Consider the following 20,581-nt stretch of genomic DNA (forward strand, 5'->3'; position numbering starts at 1 on the left):
AAATGGAATGTATCTTATAAAATGCCAACTCAAATTTTATACACGAGTGAAACAAACTCCGTGCATCCAAACCTGAGTAATTACGACATATATTGATATAGTACTTGCTCAACCAACAAATCACCTTCCTAGGTATGCACCTATCCATAAAACCAGCTTATTATACAACCATTTTGCTTATTATACGGTTAATGTGCGGCAAAAATATTATAAAATCACCATCAGTTCCTTAATAAAGCCTATAAATACAAAATGTTGATACAAGTATCAAGCTTATATGTAGAGGACGGATAGGCAAGGAACTATAGTCCATTAAAGATACTATTTTCAATCTGATGCAAAACCAAGTTGGTACAAAAACAGATATGGAGTGATTGACCATACAAAGTGCAGTTACAGCAAATCATACAGTTTCTTCGACAGAGATATTAAGTAAGATCAGCTTCCTCTAGTTCTTTAGCTTTCAGTGACTCCTTCACTCTCGACAAAAGTGCTGTTTTCCAAGTATCCTGCAGATCAGATTAGAATATGCAGCATAAGGTTCAAGATATGCTACTGTTTAAAAACTAATTAAGAAGAGATTTGAAAGTGTAAACCAGCACTAGTGTCCTATAGTTCAGTTCGGTAGAGCGCGGGTCTCCAAAACCTGATGTCGTAGGTTCAAATCCTACAGAGCGTGATTCCGTTTTTGTTATGTCTAATTACAATGAAAGAACTTCACTAACTTGAACAGGAACTCATTCGATTGCTCGTGATGGGCTAGAGAAAGGTGGGGATAGGAAAATGCAGTAAAAATGTAAGATCTAAAATGAATTGGCGATTGGCTGCATTCTGGATCAGAAGTACAACAGTGCCCTTCATGCAAGATGATTTAGGCAGCGGGGGAGCCAAGGCTAGTTGGGGCCAAAAATAAAATGATTAGCAGAATTAAAATCATTTGAAGACACGAAAAGTCTTAATCCCAGATCAGAAACAATCACATTACTAAGAATCAGAATGTCTTCTTCCATTGATAAAGTTGCAGTAGTTTGATTTTGATATAAGTAGAGATCCAACTTAATTAGTTTTGTTATTCTGATTTGGACCAGATTGAACAACTTGAGGATGCTTAATTAGAAATTCAGTATATCATCAAAATATTAGGATTTATATCTTTTGTATTTCCAACCCTAAAATATTGTAGATTGTTAAATATCTTAATTACATTATACATATAATTTGAGACAACATAAAAATGTAACAATCATGGACAGAGGAGCAACTATACAACAAATAAACACCTCCATTTAAAATTCCAAGAAGAAAATTTAAGAAAGCATTACTAACTGTATGGGAGGTGAAGATGAAAATTATAAAATAACATTTTTCAAAATTTGATGAAGTGGCAATGGCAAAAAATAATGTGTGAAGACCTAAAGAGGTACTCAAACTGGATCAGTGGTCGATTTATAAATCTCCTTTTGATGCCCTTAATTAGGCTATCTTCCTGAGTCTCTAACTCCCACTCTGCCTCTGATGCATGAGATTTTAGGTTTACCAAAACAGAAAAATAACCCAACCTCTTTATTTCTTTTGAACACAGCCATTTGTATTATTATTATTTATAAAAAGTAAAATGTAAGAACCCTAGAGGTGTCTTGTGACCCTATGCACCCGGTATACATCCTGACATGAACAAAGAAGTTTTTTTAATGGTAATTCAACATACCAGCTCATCAGTTGACGGCATCTCAAATTTTTTGACGGCATCTGCATATTTTGTGACATCCTTCTCATCAGTTGCAACAGCCAAATCCTGTCCCAAAGAAAAAAAATTAAAGAAGTCATGTCACTGAAATTTCACCAAACAATCAAAGAGTACTCTACAAATTTTCCAAAATCCAGTATGAGTCAGATAAATTGGTTATCTAGTAAATAAAAGAAATAGTACATCAGTGGTATACTAGTGTTTAACATGCACCATTAGGAAATAGGGTGGAGGAAAGGGATGGGGAAGAGGAACATGGGGATCAAATGAGGAACTAGTGATAACTTCAGGATTAATGACATACAGCCAGCAATTTGTATTCACGTGTTCCTGAAAAAGTAGAATCCAACTCCTACAAATGAAAAAAAAATTAGTCAGGTGACTGACCAAATACAAGATGGGAAGTCCTGCAAGAGAACTTACTGCACCTGATATCGCTCCAAAGCATTAGTAATTGCAACAACACCTCCAAACTTCGTCATGTACCCGTTTATTGATTTCCATGCTATATCCTCGTATATCTTAATTGCTCTTTGGTAACTGAAGAAATTTAAAACATTATTATTTTAATTGCTTGATTCACGAATAAACTAATAATTAAGGATACTTGCATCAAACAAAAGCTACTTATCTAGTCCCATGTCGCAAGTTTTTAAGTTAGCTGGCTTATCGTTCGAGGAGAAGACTAACCAAATTTCTAGAATAAGACTAATGCATAGTTTTCAAGAAATTAATAGATGATTCCATAATAATCTACAGTAAAATAATTACATCAAATTTTCAAAATGTTCGATTTCGAATCAGTGGATTTTGAAAATCTTAAATAATTTCTAGAGCTTATGAATCTATCAGATAGTGTGCGACTTGAAGTCACTCTACTATTATATGTGATACCCTTACCTCTTGTAACTTGATATACTTTGTTGCCATGTGTGATACGGTCCCATAGGGTTTAAAGCAATGACCTAGAATCTAAGAGAGGATGGTTATAAGTTATAGCAAGTTTGCTGTAAAAACATCAGAAAAAGGCGGCTACAGGCCCAACGATAAATGTTGCTAGATAAAAGAACATGAGAGGCCAAAAAGATTGTATCAGTTGGCAAATGGATTCAGCATCAACAATAAAATTGCCATAAAGCTTACATAACTTGTTGATTTTTTCTGAACTCTGAAGAGAAATGTACAACTAGAATATCATTCTAGGAGGAAAATAAAGTGTGTTTAAAGAACATGTGTAGAACAATGCACTCAAAATTAAATATTCCACACACACAGAAAAACTGAACTGTGTAGATCATCTTAAAAGGTGCTTCACATTGTATAGTGGGGTCAAACAAGAATTACTACAATCAATGATAACATTGACACTGAATTTCTTGAATGCGGAGAGTTGGGTTTAGCAAGGAAATGCACATGTTATGTAACTTATACCCAGTTGAAAATAACATTCAGCTTTTAAAAGCCACATGCCCTGAAAACTGTACGAAATACTTACTGTTCAAGTTAAACAGCAAATTGAGCAATTTTCTGCCTGCACCGATCTGCAGAAAATGTTAAATCTTCAATTTGAAAAAGATCAGCTGCTTTGTCATAAAAATGCATAGCCTGCTCTGCATTTAGCTCTTGCTCAAAGATCTCAGCAATTTCCTGATGAAAAGAAGGCATTAATCTAATACTAAAGTCGTTGGTAAGCAGTATTTTAGCATGACAGAAGCCCAGAGTGTATTATACATATCTTTGTCAAAGGTTCTCGAGTAAATTGCATAGGTTTGGCCGTACTTTACACTCAATTTCAAAAAAGTTGTCATAGTTATAAATTTTCAAAAAGGATGCCCGACTTCATTTCCGCCTTTTAGAATAGTGTCTCCCATTAACTCCCGACTAACGGGACTAACAGAACAGGGGTAAAATCGGTTTTGAATAAAAGAACAACGGTCATATTGTGTCTATATATATGTATAACCTATATGTGAGTTTTTTCTAAATCTACAGACTACATATTCAACCTAGAGAGTCTAAAAATATGGTTTATTGTTATTGCGGGAGGCTTGCAGCTGAGAGATGTGCTTGGACAGATGCTAATGCTAGGCGTCGCTTTAAGAATTGTTCCGATGGGCAAGCCGGCTGTAGATTTTTCCAATGGGTGGATGCTCCTCTATGTAATCGAGCTAAAATTGTGATTCCGGGTCTTGTGAAAAGGTTGAGAACCATGGAAGATGAGCATTTGATTCAGTTGCAAGAAGTTCAGGAAAAGGAAAAAAAGAAATGGATGTTTAGATTTGTGTTTGTGTCTGTCATTTTGTGCATCTTTTATTTGTTGAATGGCAGTGAAGGTGCATGTGTAGGTTCAGATCTAAAGTAGGTGGAGTTGTAATGAATTCTGGGTGGGGGAGTTGATATGTAATGAATTGTGCTTCCTGCATTTTTTTGTAATGAATTATCTATAGCTTTAATGGTAAACTGTTAGTACTTGGTTGCTACATGCCTTTATTACACTATTTTTTTATGTACAGCACATACAAAAGAGTAAAAAGAAACCATGACATTATAAAAGGATCTCCAAATCAAAAGATCATCCATTACAAAAGGTTGTTTACATTGTATCTCAAAAGATGTTATACTAATCAAAAGAACATACGATCAACAGTTAGAACTAGTTCTCAATTGGTACCAAATTCAACAGCCAAATTGTGAAATATTAGTTATGTCTTATACTAAATAGGATCAATCTTGATATCTCTTTTTAGCCTTCTTCTCTCTAACACTCCTTGCCCTGAGGATCTCGGCTCTTGTTGTCACAAGCTTTTGCTTCTTCTGCCATGCTTTTGGTGCAACACCACATGCACCAGTTGGCCCAAAAATTCCTCCCTAGCTATCATTAACTTCATTTGTTGGCTGAGATTCACCAGGTGTGAACTCAGTTGCATTGTTAACCTCTTCAGCCTCTTGCTCAACAAATACTCCTTCCTCTTGGACATTGTCTTCAGCATGTTCAACTCCTTCCTGCTCCAGCTGCGCTTGATAATCTCCTTCTTCAGTTGCAATGTTAACATGTCCATCCCCGTGCTCAGTTGTCTACAAATGACATGATAACATTCTTGTTCAAACATGGACTGTGTTAGCATAAGCATATGGGAAGTGGATTTTTATACCTTATTCTTGCAGGTCGTTCGATTGTGTCCCCATTGTTGACATTTTCCACATCTCAAGCTTGTTTTCATTCTTTTCAAGGAGGTTGCACCAGGTGGAGCAGGTGTGTCATTCTTCTTGTTTCTTTTCATTTTGGGCCTACCTGTGCTAGGCTTCTTATTAGGAGGAAGGGGCTGTGTGTATGCAGTTTTTTCCCAACCTTCTTTACCATTCATTGGTTCAACATGATAAGAGTAGACCTAAATGTATGATTCAAAATTAGACAATACTAGGATAGTAATTGACATGAAACTAATGTATGAGTAAAAATATCTACCTTTTTAAACATGTCAATAGTATAACACTTGTGCATCCCACTCTCTAGACTAATTCCCCTAGAATTCATACATGATACTGCATGAAAACATGGCACTCCAGTAAGCTGCCACTTCCTACAATGACATGTTTTTGCTTCCATGTCAACTACAAGTTCATAACCTCCTGAAGAGGTTTGAACTAGAAACCTTGGGCCTCCTCACCAAGTGACATGGCAACCAACAGCCTTTTTATTTGCCCTATCACAAGCATAAAATGTTAAAACAGTTTACATGCTCTAAATTTTAGGTGAAAACAATTTACTTACTCATTTAGCTTTTCCAATGAGTTGGGAGTAAATGTCCAATCCCAAACTCCAGCCTCTAACATTCTTCTCTGAACCCTACACATAACAGCTGAGTGTATACTTTTAAGCATTGTGATGATTGGCAAATGTCTGATTTTGTTAATGCTTGAATTGAAGACTTCGCAATGATTATTAACAAATAAATCACTTTTGCAAGTGGTTCCAAAACCAGATCTACTCCAATGCTCCTTTGGCTTTCCAGCTAGCCATTCATAACATTTCAGATTTAACAGCAGCCATGTTTAATAACAACCATGTTTAATAGCAACACAAATGCATTAAAATTAGCATATTAAGCTTGCCTGTGTTACCTTTTTAATTGCAGCCATATTTTTTTCAAAGTGATAGTCTGTTGTAGACCTTGCAGCACTCCACATCAACCCTCTAAGTCCAATTCCCTTGTGCAACTTGCTCATGTTGCTGTACAAATGCATTGCACAGAACCTGTGCTATGCATTTGGAAATAACTCCTCCAAAGATCTTACAAGACCCTGCATACAAAATGATAGTTATTCTACTATGTTGAGATGAATATATGCACACTCAAAGATTAAATCAGTGAAATGATGCATACCTTTTGTTTGTCAGAGATAAAAGTCCAAGATCCATCATTGTTAATGTTTAAATCATCTTTTAGCTTACTTATAAACCACATCCAGTTTGCAGTGTTCTCTGCATCCACTATAGACCAAGCTATATGATACATTCCATCATCTGGGTCCATTCCAACCGTTGTCAACATTTGACCACCATATGGGCCTCTCGGATGGCACCCATCCAAGCCCACAATAAGCCTACATCATGCAACATAACCTTTCTTAAGAGGCCCAAGACATATGTATATTCTCTTAAATCTACCTTTATCCTGTCCAGGTTCAACATCATCCAACTCAATTGCCACAGTGGAGTCTGGCATCACCCTTTTTAGCTCATTTCCATAATCCTAAATCATTGCATAAGAATCTTCATGTGTTCCATTAATCACCTTCAAAGCAATATTTTTAGCCCTGTACAGCATAGACTTGTTAACATTACACCCCAAATCATTTACCACCTTCTTCTGAAATGCATCACATTCCGAGGTAGGGTTCATCCGTATATCATTCTCGTACTTTTTTGCAATCCAATCTACAGTTACTTGTTTTTGATGCCAAGTTTGCTGACATGTGTGCTTTGAAAAATATGTCCTGATCTGGTAAGTGTCACTTTTTTGACACTTATTTGCATATATTTTCCAGCTACAGGGGGTGTGCATTTATACTGAACCTTGTAACCCATATTTGGACACCTAAGTACAGGTCTTCTTTCAACAATAGCATGACTTCTAATAGCTCTCCTCAGGACATCTGCACCACTAAAGAGCATGCCAAGCTCAAATTTTGGGTTCATCATATCAATACGCTCATTAAATTCTGGGAAAACAGCATCAACCTCATCTTCACTACTCACAGCCATCTTTTCATCTTCACTACCACCATTTGTCTCATCATTAAACTCAACCTGATTCACATCCCACTCTTCACTTATGTAATCAGTCTCATTCACATTATCTTCTACATCAAATTCCATCTCATCTTGTGTGGAGTTTCCATCATTTGAGCTGTCAGGATGCCAATCTGTGTCTCCTTCACTATCTTCATTCTCTACTCTTGTTTTCAATCCCTTTCATTCACTTCTCTTTCTCCATCTGCATTCTCTTCATTTTCCTCATCATTCACTTCATTTTCCCCATTTTGATCATCCGCAAATATTGATCTTTTCACCCTTTTTTTCTTAAGCTCAGGCGTTTGATCTTCCCAACTAGAACTATCCGTACTTTCCTCTTCACAACTCACATTATCATCAACATCTATAATTGGTGGACTTGAGAGTGGTGTAGTTGGTGTGGCTCTAATTGGCAAACCTTCAATACTAACAGGTTTTATAATGACAGCAAATACTTCTACATACTGAACTTCCTCAGATACAAGACCAGTCATGACCAATATATCACTGTCACTTTCTAATTTTCCTAACTCATCCATGCCCTCATTCGGGGCTTTAAAATACAATTCAGCCCCTGCAGAAATACGACCAGTGGACTCGGACACCATTGCACCAATTTCAAACATTGACATCAAATCGACATTACAAAAATCAAAGTAATCTATCTTATAATCCACAAACTTGGAGTTCAGATTCTCAAAATGACCACCATAATACATTTTTATAGTAAAAAAGAGGGGTAATCTGCAATAGACAAGAAACATGCAAACAATGATCTTTTATACAATTACGGCCCAAAGGGAGACACAAGGGACCATTCTAAACATTATCAAATGAAAAGGCAACATTTTTGGGACCACTCCATGAGTATAAAATTAAAAATCGAATCTCACTTGAAAAAATAAGGGTTTGAACATGTTACCTTTGTAGTCGGGGCACTCAGCAACTCTATATTTGTGCATCTCCTTCCCGGGTCACATGAACCACTCCATCTCCACTCCACTGTTAGGGTTTCTTTACCAACTGTTTCGTCTTCATTTTATAATTAGGGTACTGTTTTTGTAAAAGAAGATAATTTTACTTTACTCTTTACAAATATCCAACAACCCTTATGTATAAATAAAATAATAAGAGTAAATTGTCTATAATACCCTTACGAATATTATAAAAAGTTGATTTAACGGCTCCTACTTAACGAGAGTTAACGGCAGACACTATTCTAAAAGGCGAAAATGAAGTCTGACAACTTTTTTGAAATTGAGTAACTATGACAATTTTTTTGAAATTGAGTGTAAAGTAGGTCAAACCTATGCAATTTACTCAAGGTTCTTTATAAAAAAAATAGGAAAGAAAGCATGGCTTAAGTTAAGCACAAATATTGATCAGAAAATTCTCTGATGGGTGAATATCAAGAAGATGACACTTCCGGAAAGACCCCACCCCTTTCCAGAAAAGCCCCTATAAGAGTATACATGTATATATATATTTTTTTTTGCTAAATAAGTATAGCATGTATATTACTAAACCCCAGACTAAATGTGCACAATAGATGCAATTAACTATGCCAAAATATGTTGGAGAGATTCATTATTAAATATTACACGAATTTCCCCAGCAGAACATGAAAATTTTGCAATGCAAAAGGGTTATATTTCTTCCTCTATAGAAAACCCTTATAATTACTCCAGACACCAACATGATTAAATAAATAAATGTAGAACATATCCTGTTATGCACGCTTCCTAAACTTTTAAACAACAGGAGTAAAAAATCAAAGACAAGCAATTTTACAGCTGATTTAACATCTTCAAAGAAAATGATGGATGATTCCTGCAAAAAAGTGATAAATATGGATGCAGCAGTGACATAACATTCTTCTTATGAATAGGCATGATATGACGAATATACAAAAAATGTACCTTACAATATCTTGCTGACGTAATGAACCATCCAATATCCAAATAAATATTAACTGTCTGTCCTAAACAATTTACTGCTTCTGTAAAGTCAAAAATACAGAAAAGCTCACTCAATCCGTTGTGTATATTATAAGCACAAAAGAAAAAGTATATTGACATATCCTAAATGAAAGTTCCGGACTACTTTGCATGTTTCTAAATGAAAGTAGGGTTCAAAGTCTACAGGAGGTGGTACATATTGCAACCCAGGTCACTAATAAGGCGCTTGATCAAAAATATATAATTAGGAAAAATAACCAAAGTTTTCCCACAAATTTTTATAAACAATTAACATCATACTTCAATGACATTTCTCAAAACAATAACACAGAGTGCCAAACTTGATAATTCATAAGAAATCAGATATCACACATGAAATATCTAACCGGTAGGTCTTGCAGCTCCAAATGCCACCACACTACCACAATGAATTAGTACCTTTTTATACTAATACACTTAAAACTAACAAATAATACATATTAAGTGCAAGTTTAACTAGCTTCAGACATACTACAGAGGACCACAAACTTGATATATTGCTTCATAAAAAGCATAACTAAACTATATCTTTTGATCCAGTAGACCTCTTAAATCCTAGTTACACCACAAAGTACGAGGGAACTCACACATGACAACCACGTCGACTGAAGTTAACATGTTTCGATATAAACATGTGCCCAGTTCCTTGCCTCTGCTATAGCTAAAATTATAACATCATGTAACCAAAAATACTTTTTAAATAAAAAGTTTAATAAATAAGAAGCTTAGCACCTCTAGTATTTGTCTTTTTATAGCAATGAGCTGCATACTCATAAGCATCAGCCGCTTCATATTTTCTATCCAACTGTAAGCACGATATAAAAGAAACTTTTTCAAATATGTAATATTGTGAATCAATACAAGGAGCAGAAGGGAGGAAAGAGTGATATATACTATATAAAAAACAAAATCTAATTTTACCTTTTCATGGCATTGTGCCAACTTTACATACACACCTCCAGCTTGATCCCCTGAACCCCATTATAAAAATTATGTCAATTTAGAAATCACTATTACATGCAAAATTAGTTAATCATTTGACATGCATGCTCCTCATAGCATGTACTGACGGGGTAGTTAACATGCCGAGTTTCCTTTTAATATGATTAACTATTATAATGGAAAATGAGAAGGAATAGAAATTCCCCCATATAAGAGAAATTTTTATACTTTTTAACCACTATTGTATGCCAAATAGTTGTTCTTTTTACTGGCATCCTCCTCCATATAAATTGGTGTACTATATCTTGTTGAAAAAATACAAAACAATACATATTAAAATTAGATGGTAAACAAAAGTTCTCTTATGTTTGCAAGTAGATTCCATGTGTATTAGACTAGATTTCACTCTAGCAATGTCAGAAGTCAGAACCACATGTGCACCAGATTGTTGTAATTTGCCTTAAAGTTTTAATTGTAATGATAACGAAATTTGTAAGTTGTGTGTAAACGTTCACATACGCTAAAACAGAGACAGAAACGGAATTATACTTGGTAAACTTTGCTAAAATGATGCATGCACAAATCACTAGAAAGGAACATGTATTAGATTCATCTCAGCTTCTTTGTACTTGTTGCCATATTAAATCGAGAAGATTTTGTTAAATAATGTTCTGGTATAAAATCATATTGAGGCCTTTATCAATCACTTTAAGATTTTAAATGGACGGGCTACTTAACTGTAGATGGACTTTAACAGATTTTAACATCCATTTTTAGCCAACTCTGGGAAAAAGAAAATTTCACTAAATTTCCTTGGGTAATCCCATCTACATCAAACTTAACAGGATCCTACAATCTCTATCACGTTGTTACGATAGCCGCAATAGCTAGTTGTTTGCTTCACACCTATCAGAGTCAGCCCCTAAAATCACACACATTTGTTTTATAATATGTTACACAAAGAAGCCTTTTTACCACTAACAAAACTATATCAATACAGTACATCATTCTACATCTAATCATACACCGCATCATCGTCATTTTAATACACTAAATACTTGAACTTGAAGACAACACTTACAAAATTGCCACTAGAGATTTAACACCAATCTACTAACACGAATCACAAGGTGTGTTAACTATAAAAAACATTCATGCAAAACATAAATGCAACATAATTACACACATAATTATAAATGAAGTTAGTAAAGTAACTTCATACATGACTTAGCAAGTTTGAAGCAAGTAGAAGCTTTTTTAAGCAACTCAGCAGCATCTTCATATTTAGAACCGGAGCCAAAAAATCTCCAACTAGTTAGCTTTTTCTCTGCTTGCTTCTCATAGTCTTCACCTTCTGCTATTTGATCATCCATTACATTTACAACGTTTGTGTATGGATTGTTCTTCATTGAAGGCAGTACGAAAGAAACACACAGAGTATAAAAACTGAGTTAAGTCAAAACAATACTGACGAAAATAAAAGCTGAGTTCCTTTTACCATTAATTTTACTTTTTTGCCCTTCATGCTTTTCCAAATTTACGGCTTTATCAATTAAAATGGGTGTCAACTTTGTGTCCTTTTTGTCCAAAATCATTTACTCCCATATTACATTTTTTTTATTTAATACGATTTGTTTACAGCAGAGGAGGTTTCGTATACGTATTTTTGGTTTACATTTCAATGCATGTATACAACAATACAGTCCTCTGTCTCCCCCGTGCTCAGCTGATGTGATGTTTGCTTTTAGCAAAATCTTCTAATGACCACGTATCTATCTAATATCTATATAAATAAAAAAAAATCTTTACAGGATGATGATTATCCAAGACCCAACTCAGGTTCTCGGGGCTCACCGCCGCATCAAGTATAAAAAATTAGGAAGCTTATTGAGTAAGCTTTAGAAGTTGAATAAAATAACTACATATACTTTTAATGGATGCTACATTATTTTTTAATTCTTTTTTAAAATATAATTTCATAATATTTTTTTTAATTTTTTTTCTGAATAAAAATTTTATATTTAAATATTTATTAAAAATTTAAAAAATATTATAAAACCATATTTTATAAGAATCTTAAAATACATATTAATAATTACGTATAAAATTTTACGGGACGGAGGGAGTTAATATACCCGGAGAACCTACACATAATGTGTGTGGTTGTTGCAGGAGTGACGGGGAGAGAATGAGGGAGAGAGCGGAAGATTGAAAGAGATGGAAAATCATTATTTAAAAAATATAAAATATATAAATTATTTTATTTTTTAACATATATAATTATAAATTTTGATAATCAAATTAAAATGCGAATTTACATAATTTTTTATTTAAAAACTCATTAAAATTTAATGAAAATATTTAAGATGGTTCTATAGGAGAATCACACGTATTAAAAATTATTCGACCATAGAATTAAATTTAAAATCAATTTTTTTCAAATTTTAATTGTTAAATTTTTTACTGTATTCAAATATAATTATTATTCTATATTAGTATCGAATTTCATATATTTTGAAATAAAATTAAACAATTTGAGATGAAATTCTATAATAGAAAGGGTTTTTCAATGATTCTCTACGTAAGAGGGTGCAATCCATGGATGGTTCCTTTAGATAGCGGTCCGTAATCAACCAATATTTAAAAAAATATAAATATATAATATGTTTCATTTTTTATCATATGTAGTTACAAATATTAATTACCAAGTTAAAAACGAAGTTGCACATTTTTTATTTAAAAAATCATTAAAATTTGATGAAATAGTTAAAAGGGGTTATGTAGTAAAATTACGGTACAATTACACTTATCCAAAATTATTTCACAATAAAACTAATTTAAAATTATTTTTTTTATCAAATTTTATATTGTTAAACGTTTTATTATATTTAAATATAATTATTATTCTACATTAGTAAGAAATTTGATGAAATTATATAATAGAACCAAACGTTCTCTACGGTTCTTTATATAAAAGTGTTCTATCTAGAAGAAAGACCTATAATAAATTATTATTGAATAATTTCATTGTTTTAATAGTTTTCTTGTTAAAATATTTTCTTTTATTATTTAAGTATTGATTGTACAAGACTCCTTTTTGATTATAATCAAGAATAAGTCTTATTATAATAAAATCTACTTTTCTCTATTTCCTCTATACTTTTATCATGAATCAAGAGATATGATTCGATTCGGGATAGGTTGACGGAGAGTCGATCATTGACTTTCCCGTGTTATATATAAAATATGTGTTTTGATTATTGTTTCTTTATGTCTTCTTCTTCAAATCGGTTATATATTTTTTTCGATAATGGGAGTAGTCATGGGCACATTTATATCTCTGTCTTTTTGTTGTGCAAAACATGTCTGTACTATAACAAGACTAAGTCAAGATATCTACAAGTCACTGATCAAGTCATATGGAGAAGTCATTCGAGAACTCCATATTGACTTATCACTAAGTCCAAAATAACTTATAGAGAAGTCTCAGAGATATCGATAAGCCAAATGAAGACATGAAAATTGGAGATATCGACAAGTCAAATTATCATTAGAGATCTCAGAGATATCGATAAGTCAAAATGTATATAGAGATCTATGAGATATCGACAAGTCATTTTTGCATTAGAGAATTCAGAGATATAGGCAAGTCAAAATGAAGATGTGAAGATTGGAGATATCGACAAGTCAAATTCTCATTATAGATCTCAGAGATATCGACAAGTCAAAATACTTATAGAGATCTCAGAGATATCGACAAGTCATTTTTACATGTAGAAATTTGGAGACCTCAACAAGCCAAGTTCACTTATAGAGAACTAAGAGACCTCGACAAGTCAAAACACTTATAAAGAACTAAGAGATCTCGATAAGCCATTATACTATCGAGATGACAGTTCTCTATAGAACAAACTGGGGATCTCGATATTAAGCTCAAGTACAGAATGCAGACAAGTTAAATATTCAAGATTATAAATCAACAAATGATCTAATAACTTAGATTGAAAAGTCTACAAAAGCAGCTTAAAGAGTACAAGATCAAAAGCCAAGATTATTTTCGGTTAACATAATATTGCTGCATTTCTTATCTGTTTTGTCTACCAACTAACAAACATTCAAAAAGCCTGAAAAATAACCAAAACACATTCACCCCCCTATGTGTTGTATTCATTATTTAACTAGTGTTATGGTTGATTATTCACCTGCATCTACACCTATATCTACAACTAATAAGTTGGATGAAGATAAGAAAGGAAAAAGTGTGGATATTTCAGGTTATAGAGGAATGATTGGATCTTTGTTGTATTTAACTGCTAGTAGACCAGACATCATATTTGCAACATGTCTGTGTGCAAGATTTCAAGCCAATCCAAATGAATCACATTTGATGGTTGTGAAGAGAATTTTCAAATACATAAAAGGGACTCCTAACTTGGGATTATGGTATTCTAAAGTAACAGGTTTTGAAGTTGTTGGATGCACATATGCAGATTTTGCTGGATGTAGGGTTGACAAAAAGAGTACTAGTGGAAGCTGTCAGTTTCTTGGACAAAGACTTGTATCCTGGTATAGCAAGAAACAACAATCCGTGTCAACTTCCACAGCTGAGGCTGAATACATAGCTGCTGGAAGTTGTTGTGTGAGATGGGGTGGAGAAGCCGGAGCCCTTATGAAAACGAAGCGGGCAGGGGAAGAGAGCGGAATAATATTTGAATTATCCAGTTGTGAATGAGTTTGCAGATGTCTTTCCTGAAGAGCTACCAGGTTTGCCAGCCACCATCAGGCGCCTTTACGCAAGATGAACTCTCTTCCTAAAAGTACACCGCACATATTGTTACTCTTTAGCCATCTATGAATCCTTTTCAGAGTCCTCCGGTCGAGTTGGAAAACAACCCTTGAGACTCAAGTGCTTTGGATTAGAAATCAGCTGATGGATTATGGCCTAGTGTTACACAAAATTCCAATTATGTGTGACAATACTAGTGCTATATCTATTGTGGCTAATCCAGTTAATCATTCTAGAACAGAGCACATTTATGTAAGGTACCATTATATTAGAGAGCATGCTGCAAATGGTACTGTAAAATCTGGGATATATCGTGTAATTATTTTGGTTAATAAATAAATATTATGCAGGTTCAGTATGTATTCTGTAAATTATTTGTTAAGTGGTATATGTGTTTGGGTGATTAAAAATAATATAAATTGAGTATTTTAATATTTATATGTCCAAAATAAAATATAGATAATTGTCATATCTTTCTATTTATTTTTATGTTGATTTATGATTTTATAGAAAGTTTATTGATTTAATAAATTCTTTTTCCGAGTATTTTTAAATCATTTTATATAATGGGCAACCAACCAACTTCACCCGTTTTTACGTTTTTATAACCCGAAACTCTTCCGAGAATTCCTTCTTAACCTAATTGCCATATTCCGAGCATTTTTCATATTTTGACTTTTTTGATCCGGCGTACGGTTTGTCCTGTACGGGTCCCGGCGCAATGCGCTGAGACCAAGATCGCAGTACAAATTGTACAGATTTGGATAATTAACCCGAAAATCGGTACCGTTTTGGATCTGTTTTTATAAATAAACGTACTATTTTATATCCGGAATGATCCAACGGGGTACTAATTTTTCGTAAATATAATAGCCCTTACCGTATTTTATTTCGTACCGAAAATCATTTGCAAACAGTAATTATAGAATTTTCCTGAGATCAAACCTAATTTCATAAAACCTTTTGAGAATCAAACTACAGTTTCAAGGTGTTACTGAAATCGGTTGGGAAAGTTGGAGTAATCAAAAAGAAGGATTTGAAGTGTACTTTCAGATTCCAGGAATCGTTTTATTGCAGAAATCAAGGTTTAATTTCTATATTGTTAATTATTTTTGAATTATTTTGATTAAAATTATGAATTTTTGTTCGGATGATTGTTTGGATGATTTGATGATTGCATGTTGTAGAGCTTTTCTTCCTGATGATTTTGATATATTATATGACTGATTTGGAGTTCAATAACATGTTCAAAATTGGGTTTAATTCTCGAATTTCAAAATTAGGGTTTATAACCCGTATAAATGTTCTGAATTGAAATTTGGGGATTTTTGTTCTAGGGGTTATTAGACATTTTTGTTGATTGCATCGTGTTCCTTGTTGAATTTGCAATCGATTCATGTGTATTACAACAACTGACGATTCCTGGTTTGCTCGAATCGAAGCAAAAAAAGTTCGCCGGAACCGGCGAACTTCTCGGCTAATTTCCGGCCACCTCTGGAGTTATTAGACTGATTTGATTGTTGGGTTATGTTCCTAGTGAGTAGTAGATGATATCTGGAGGTGGTGGTGGTGTGAGGATGCCTGAATCGTCTTCTCCGGCGAGACGGGAATTTTTCGGCGAGGGGTTGAAAAATTGCAGTTTAGTCCCGGAACTTTTGGGGACGATGAAGTTTAGTCCCTGTAGTTTTCAGAAGTTTCAAAAATAGGATTCATGTTTTGAAAATATTTAAAAATCATATTTTCTATTTATTTTAATTACAGAAATTCGTTTTTAATTATTAAAAATTCTAAAAATTATTATTTTAATTCCAAAAATTATTTTTAATTCAAAAATAAATCTGAAGTAATTAGTTAATTAATTTTAGTTAATAATTAATTAGTTAATTGGTCAATTAATTCGAAAATTAATTGATTTAACTAATTATTAATTGATTTTAATTAATTATTTAATTAGATTTAATTTTTTATTTTTGATTTAAAAATTTCGAAAAATAGTTTCGAGCTTTAAAATATTATTCTAAATTGTTTTCAAGGCTCGATAATTATTATAAAATTATTTTGAAGCCAGATTCGAAAAACCGAATCCTGTTTATTGTTTCAAAAATGGTTCAACGGCCCGTTTAAATTCCGAAAAATGTTTAAAAAATCCATATTAAGTATCTGAAAAATCCTTTTAACATCAAACCTTCTTTGAAAAGTATTTTCAATCAAATATCTTACATGTTATGTGTTATATGTGCATTGATTAACGTGTTAAATGCGTATGTGTACGTTATATGACTGTTTTGATCGTATCTTTCAATCTGTAAATCAGATTTGAGTAAAACGAAGGGTAGATAGAAGCTTATATCGAGTAGAATCATATGAGTTGAGTATTGATAGATACTTATGCTATGTGAGCAGAAGAGGCAAGGCGTAGGAAAGGAAAACAAGTAGTCGAGGAATAAGAGGTTATGATTGAAAGCTAGTATAGTGTAGCAAGCTAATACAAGGCAAGTGTTCTGAACTTTCTCGAGATATACTGTGAATAGTTGATAGTTATGTTTTATATTGCAAGTGCTTTGAAGCACTGAACCCTAAACCTTGATTCCAGTTATTGATCTTTGAGCCGTAAACCTTATTCTTTCTGAACCATTGATTATTGAATACCCGAATACGAACCATATATATATAATACTACCCCACAAATACATACAAACTAAATACTGAACACTGAACCAAGATTACTTACATACTCAAACCATTGTACCTTATACATTGAAAGACCAAATCCTTGTAACTCTGAAACTTTGATTCTTTTGTTATCCACTTCTTTCACCACCTGATAGTTATTCTTTGTCATTTCCATATTGTTTCCTTGTGAAGATTGAAACCATCTCATGATTGGAAATCCAATGTTGTTTATGAATCTGTTTATTGCTTTATATTATTTATTCTATTATTATGATAGAATGGATTGTTTTATAAAATTGTGGACCAGATTTGTGGTCAGACCAGATTGGTGGTCAAGTTAGGCTAATGTGTGCCTTGGATCCAGTAATTAGAGCAGAGCTGTGTGCCTTGCTCGGGGTTAGTGCGTGACTGATCAGCAGCCTAACCTTGGTTTTTGAAATGAAAATCTGATATCCAATTCTAAATCATTATTCATTGTTCACTTGATACCTTAACTCATTTCAGTTGATCATTATTTGTTAGGTCACACACACACACACTGTAGAGGGGGTGAATACAGTGTATAATACACTCAAATCGAACTTTAAGAACTTAAGTAACAGAAAACAAACTTTATTGAAACAATAAACTCTGTTACAGTATGGAACTGTTACCTCTCAGTGATGAACAAATATCACGAGAGCTGCTAGGGTTACAATGAATAATCTTTTCTAATAATGATAACACTTATAGTGTAAACCCTATGTCTGTGTTTATATACTACACAGTTACAAGATAATCGCTAATTGATATGGAATATAATTCTGCTTTCTAAAATATATCAATCAGATATCTTTTCTTCCAAGTATTCTATTCTTCACGGAATTCCTTCTTCATGCATATCTCTTCTTATGTTTATCTCAATCTTCTTTCCTTTAATCAGCTACTGTCCTTATCTGATAGTCCTTCAGCACTTAAGTTCTGATATCTATCTTCTGATGATTATCTCCTGATAATATAAGTACTGATATCCTTAAGTCCTGACTTCCAGTATAAGTACTGATCAACAGTTAAGTACTGATTTATCCTGTTCACGTAAGATCTGAAAGCTAAACATAAAACATATTAGCCATGACATTATCAAATATATCTAACAATCTCCCCCAACTTGTAAATTAACAAAATATACAAGTTTAACAGATATTTGATGATGTCAAAAACATTAAGTACAAATGCATGAGAAATAGACTAGATAACTACAACTTACAGTCCTTAAAGTTTTTACCAATTTCAACTTCTGATAACAACTTCAATCTGTATAAATATCAGAATTTAAGCAGTTGTAGATCTTCGACTTGGCTTCTTCATTTTCTGATCTCTCTGATGTCAGGAGTTGTTCTGAGATAGTTCTTCAACAAACATTTCTCAGCATATCTTAGTTCATCAATCATTCTCCTTTTAACACCTTTAAGCTCTGCAGTATCTTCACCAGTTTGAAAGATTGCAGCTCTGAGATCATTAATCTTTGCTTTTCTTAACTCCTGATCTAGTCTTATGACATATGCTTTTTCTGACTCAAGATTGAATTCAAGTCCCTTAATACCAAGATACGTTCTGATCTGTGCAGTATTAGGCTTCATATCAACAATATCACCATTGTAATCTCTGTACTTTGGAACATATCTGCTGTCAGACTTAACAGAATAAAGCCTTTTCTGTCTCTGAATCTGTTCTTTTAAGTAGTTTGCAGCAGTCTCTGTTATTCTGTCATCCACTTGAAGTAAGAAAAGTACATGCTCCAATTCTTCAAAATACTTCAAAGGAATGGCATTTTATCTTATATGATAAACCCTACCATCTGTCATGAAATACAACATGATGTATTCTTTCAAGTAGGTATGGTAAACCATCTGTACAGATTCCAGTTGATTCAATCTCTCAGGAGTTGCTCCAATACCTGGTTCACTCAAGGAAGTTGGATCATTGGTAGTGTTGTGTACTCTTCTTTCATCAGCACTTCCCAATCCAGTTTTATCTCTAGCTTCCTTTCCAGTAACTACTCTTACTTCAAAACCACTTACAGTAGTCTTCAAAGATTGAGTCTGTTTTGCTTTAGTGAATCCTGGTAGGAGTGTCTTTGATCTATTTTCTGATATCAAGTTAACTTGAGCACTGTCAGAGGTTACTTGCTTCTTCTGAATATCAGAACTTACAATTTCTTGACTCTGAACAACTTGAGCCATGTCAAAGGTTGTTTTAAGAACTTTTCTTGTAGTCAGAGCAAGATCATCTTTTCTATCAGTAATTTCTTCTTCCTCAGGAGGTACATAAGGCTTGATAGGTTCACCAACCTTTTCTTTACCTTTGGATCTTGGATCTATCTGTGGTTGTGATCTAGCCAAAGTTGCTTCAGTATGTGTCCTTTCTTTGATCATAATGCCTTTAGGTTTTGGAAGTAACTTTTTACCAGAAGCTTCAGATTTAGATGTGACTTTCTCTGATTTAAGTCTGGCTTCTTCTTCCTTTAAACTTTCCAAGTCCATCCCTGGATTTTCTTGAAGAAATAACTGTCTTGACATTTCCTCATCAAGATCTAGAAGTTCATCAGAACTTATCCTTTTACCAGCAGCAGAACTTATTCTTTTCCTAGTATCAGAACTTGTTCTGTGACTAGCTTGTCTTGATGTAAACCTTCTACCTTGACTATGACCACTACCCATTCCAGAGGTTCCTTGGTCATCTTTTCCATCATCCTTTCCTTGCAGTGTCTTGTTGGTTGTGCATTTGGACTTAATTACCTTCTCCCCCTTTTTGGCATCAGCAGGTAATAAAATAGAGAGAAGTAGTTCCACTGAGGTCTGGATTTCAGTAAGTTGCGATTGCTGAGAAGCTTGATTTATCAGAATTTGATCAATCTGAGCTTGTTGTTTCTCTTGAGTTTTCTCAATATAAGCAACCCTGTCAATGGTAGGTTGGAAGAACTTTTTCTTATCAATTTTCCAAACTTGTTCCTGTTTGATAAAGTTCTCCTGAATCTTGTGTAGCTCGACATGAGTATTGGAATGAAGACCTTGTAGATGTTTAGTACTCAATGCAGTGACTCTAACCTGGGTTTTAAAATCATCAGAATTTAACATTTCATCAGCTTTAGTCAGGTGCTC

General features: G+C 33.6%; 1 pseudogene; it reads right to left on the reverse strand.

Annotated features, from left to right (window-relative positions):
- Nucleotides 1-222: 222 nt before the first annotated feature.
- On the reverse strand, nucleotides 223-11,386 carry LOC141693552 (alpha-soluble NSF attachment protein-like; annotated as a pseudogene).
- Between the last annotated feature and the right edge of the window lie 9,195 nt (nucleotides 11,387-20,581).

This window comes from Apium graveolens, chromosome 10 (assembly GCF_009905375.1).
Source record: "Apium graveolens cultivar Ventura chromosome 10, ASM990537v1, whole genome shotgun sequence".
In the NCBI taxonomy this organism is placed as follows: Eukaryota; Viridiplantae; Streptophyta; class Magnoliopsida; order Apiales; family Apiaceae; genus Apium; species Apium graveolens.